This window comes from Oncorhynchus mykiss, chromosome 18, assembly GCF_057628025.1.
Source record: "Oncorhynchus mykiss isolate SJ-2025 chromosome 18, ASM5762802v1, whole genome shotgun sequence".
NCBI lineage: Eukaryota > Metazoa > Chordata > Actinopteri > Salmoniformes > Salmonidae > Oncorhynchus > Oncorhynchus mykiss.
Window position 1 is genome coordinate 36,922,816 of NC_143039.1, and position 4,850 is coordinate 36,927,665.

Consider the following 4,850-nt stretch of genomic DNA (forward strand, 5'->3'; position numbering starts at 1 on the left):
TCTTGACACCCTTTCCGAATGGGAACTATAAATGGGGCTCATGCACACAGTGCAATAGCACTACAAAAATATACTTCTTCAGACACCCACATATCCGTTAGTGGTATCATCTCATGCAAGACAAAGAAAGTAATCTCTCATCACCTGTTCATTGAGAACGCCTACGTAGGACAAACAAAAGAGAAGTAAAATAACACATAGCTGAATCAAGTGCAGCTCAATCAAGTGTAAGAAGACTGACTATCCAGTAGCAGCGCACTTTGTTGAAGCTAAACATCCTATCTCTTCCATCAAATACACAGGCATTGAGCATGTTCATCTACCAAGGAGAGGAGGTAACATTGAGATCCTACTACTACAGAGGGAGGCCTACTGGATATCCTGTCTAAATACATTGTCCCCTAGTGGTCTGAAAATTGACTTGGATCTCAGGCGCATCATATGAACAATAACTTTATATGAACAAGTCTTATAAATTCATACATTCTTTCTACGGTTTATCAGCGCACACCCAACATCTTCCCCCGGTTGATGATGCGTATTATGCATTATGGTTGAACCAAAAGATTACATGTAACAAAAATGTTATTAATTTGGAAACAATTAAATATATACAGTGCATTCGGAAAGTATTCAGACCGCTTGCCTTTTTCCACATTTTGTTACGTTACAGCCTTATTCTATATGTATTAAATTGTTTTTAGCCTCATCAATCTACACACAATACCCAATAATGACAAAGAAAAAAAAGGTTTAGAAATTTTAGCAAATGTATTAAAGATAAATAACGGTGTTTCCAGACATGTTTGATCGGGTTCAAGTCCGGTCTCTGGCTGGGCCACTCAAGGACATTGAGACTTGTCCCGAAGCCACTCCTGCATTGTCTTTGCTGTGTGCTTAGGGTCGTTGTCCTGTTGGAAGGTGAGCCTTCGCCCCAGTCTGAGGTCCTGAGGGGTCTGGAGCAGGTTTTCATCAAGGATCTCTCTGTACTTCGCACTGTTCATACTTGCCTCTATTTTGACTAGTCTCCCAGTCCCTGCTGCTGAAAAACATCCTCATAGCATGGTACTGCCACCACCATGCTTCACCGTAGGGATGGTGCCAGGTTTCCTCCAGACGTGACACTTGGCATTCATCAGACCAAAGAATCTTGTTTCTCATGGTCTGAGAGTCCTTTAAGTGCCTTTTGGCAAACTCCAAGTGGGCTGTCATGTGTCTTTTACTGAGGAGTGTCTTCCGTCTGGCCACTCTACAATAAAGGCCTGATTGGTGGAGTGCTGCAGAGATGGTTGTCCTTCTGGAAGGTTCTCCCATCTCCACAGAGGAACTCTGGAGCTCTGTCAGAGTGACCATTGGGTTCTTGGTCACCTCCCTGACCAAGGCTCTTCTCCCCCAATTGCTCAGTCTGGCCGGACGGCCAGCTCATGGAAGTCTTGCTGGTTCTAAACTTTTCTTCAGGACCATCAATGCTGCAGAAATGTTTTTGGTACCTTTCTCCAGATATATGCCACGACACAATCCTCTCTTGGATCTCTACAGACAATTTCTTCGACCTCATGGCTTGGTTTTTGCTCTGACATGCACTGTCAACTGTGGGACCTTATATAGACAGGTGTGTGCCTTTCCACATCATGTCCAATCAATTGAATTTACCACAGGTGGACTCCAATCAAGTTGTAGAAACAGCTCATGGATGATCAATGGAAACAGGATGCACCCGAGCTCAATTTCGAGTCTCATAGCAAAGGATCTGAATATTATTGTAAATAAGTGATTTCTGTTTAAAAATGATAATACATTTGCAAACAATTCTAAAAACCTTTTTTCACTTTGTTATTATGGGGTACTTTGAGTATATTGATGATGATTTTTATTATTTAATCCATTTTATAATAAGGCTGTAATGTAACATGTTCATCTACCAAGGAGCATCCAAGCATTCATGACATTACCCCGAAGAAGGCACAGTGATGCCGAAACGTTGGTATTTTACCCAAGAAATTACTGGGAGTGTATATATACAGATTGTCCGACTCTCTTTATGTATTTTGATAGCTTACAAATAAAAGGAACAAACATCACAACCTGGAACGACAACAGATACACATTGATTGATTTAAACATTGTTTCATATTTGGTTGGTTTCCTGGACACAGATCAAGCCTAGTCCTGGATTCAACTGCTATTGTTAATGGAGAATCTCCATTGAACATCATTCTTAGTCGAGGACCAGGCTTAATCTGTATCTGGGAAACTGGCCAAATAAGTGGTAGCCAAAGATCTTGAGCACAGAACTGCAAATCATGAGCACACTCAGACATATTCCTAAACTGTATCTGAGTAAATAAGCACATCACATTTACATTCCAGTGCCACATGATTTAGCTCATCTGGCATTGCACAGAGTGGTGCATTATGGTTGATTGTCCTGCTGCAGTAGACATGGTTTCAAACCGTGCATCATTTCAATGTGCAGGGCACAGGAGGCTGGTGGCACCTTAATTGGGGAGGACGGGCTCATAGTAATGTGAAATGGTTTCTATGTGTTTGATGCCATCCCATTCGCTCCGTTCCAGCCATTATTATGGTCCGTTCTCCACTCAGCAGCCTCCACTGGTGCAGGGGCATACATCAAGTAGGCTATTCTTAACGTCACACACATAAGATCAGGGTCTTATTCATTAGTGCATACTGTAGCAAAACATTATGCAATGGAAAAGGAAAATCAGCATTTCTTATTGGCTAAGTTCAGGGAGTCACTCCTTGTTTCGGATCATTTTCTTCTGTTTGATGTCAGTGAATACGACCAAGAATAGTGAGTAAGTGAGTTGTGTCTGAATAGAAAATTGAGTCAGAAACTATAGAATTGATAGAGCTATCTGTTTTTGAACGTTTCACCTCACTGAATACGCCTGGGCCACGTTCAGAAGAGTGCCATGCTGTGGGATGTTCTGATATAAATATATTATGTGGAACAGACAAGCTTCTCTTACCTGTAGAATAAGGAACCATGTCAGCTCTATTAATGACATTTATATCACCAGTTTCCCCTCACCGAATATATGCAACAATAGTGGGAACGTCAAAGATGAATTGTCCAATCACAGCAAGATTTTTGGTAATGATGTGTCCACTGTCCAGCCATATCAAAGCAAAGGGAGTTCAGGGGTGCGGAGAAGTTCCTGCCCTCCTGACCACACGCATACAAACGGACATGTGTGAGCACATACGCAAGCACAGGCGTGCGCACATACACACACACGCACGCACACATATACACTCGTCATTGACATCCTGCTTTGGTAGAACTAAATTGTTTGTGTGTTATTCTGAGACAAAGAGTGAGTGAGTGAGTGAGAGAGAAACAGACAAACAGAGGGTGCCTTCCTCTGCCCAGGCAAAACTGACGCATGCCAGATCTTAAAACGCCTAGATAGGTATTTTACGAAACACAGTCGATGAAGTGGCACCCAACCATTGGTTGATGCATGCAACATCTGAGCAGGGGAGTAGGACCAGTGTAACAGAGAGCAGTGAAATCTCTCTCTCACCCTCCACATCCAGGGCTTTCTAGTGTGGGTCAGACTGGTCATCTGATAGGCTAGACAGAGGGGCATCAGCTGTCAATCTCAGCAGCACATCCTGATGCTCACTCACAGGGACATAGAATGCATAAAGTCACACACAGGCTATCCTCTCTCACAAGACTTACCCACATCCACGGGGTTGGTCATATAGACAGCGTTGGGTCCGATCCCAAAGATGAGTTGGTGGTGCCATGCCAGCTGCATGTTCATGGTGGCCACGGGCACTGCCCCTTTCTGGATCCACCGTGCCAGCCAGGGTACCAGCCTCACCCGCCGGCGTTAGTGGAGGGGGAAGTGGCAACCCAGCACACGCCCACCACTGGTCTGCTCTGCCCCAGCTATCAGCTGCGCTTGTGTGGTGCCTGGGAGAGGGAAAGAGACAGAGAAGAGGATGGTATCACAGGTATACAACAGTGGAAAATAAATACAGAAACACGCAAGCACCCACACATACACACAAACACAGTTGACAGAACATTTGGTGGTCATGGTTGAGGGCCTGTGGTCCAGTTAGAGAAAATGGTGGTATAATGAGGAAGTTCTAAGGGTGGTTGGTTGTGGTCGGAGTAGACTGCTGGATGAGTGTTGTGGTTGACTGTTGTGTTGAGTCAAATCAGGGTTGGGGCCAAAGATTCTTGTCATAAATTGTGGTAATTAGGTTAGTTTGCGGATGTGGTTAGGTGATTATTATGAAAACAGTGCACGGTTGTTAGTTAAATAGAACATGTACAGGTCAACGGTCAGTATCGGCCTCGCTCCGGGAGACAGGTAATCGGGCAGCGGTGCCTCGTTCCTCCTCAGACACGTCCGCACACACCGGTCAGCCGTCTCGGGTGCCACGACGATACCGAGGGCCTGTAGGATGTCCACTACGGCCGTTGCCCCATAGGCAGATGCTCCTATCTGCATGGTCTGCCTCGCCACTGCCTCCCGGATGGACCATAACATAGCCCCTTGTCCCTGCCTCTCCTCTCCTTCTTTGGCACATTCTGTCTGCTTCTCCTCATGAGGATGCACTACCTCCATCTTCACAAGCCACACCTGCTGAAAAACAACTTATATGATGATCATATTTCATTTTTAGACCGCAGTGCATATTGATACGCATAACCAATATAGACTCTTATCAGAATCACTGTTATGAATTGTATAGTTATGTCTGTGAGAATTGCACATGGAGCCTTTTGAAATGAATCTACATTTGTGGAATACTGACAAGTAGCCCAATAATAGACTAAAAAAGCCTCACTTACAGTAAAGGCA

The 4,850-nt window shown here is 44.3% G+C and overlaps 1 pseudogene; it reads right to left on the reverse strand.

The window, feature by feature from the left end:
• Nucleotides 1–3,146: 3,146 nt before the first annotated feature.
• Nucleotides 3,147–4,613, reverse strand: LOC149975492 (uncharacterized; annotated as a pseudogene).
• Between the last annotated feature and the right edge of the window lie 237 nt (nucleotides 4,614–4,850).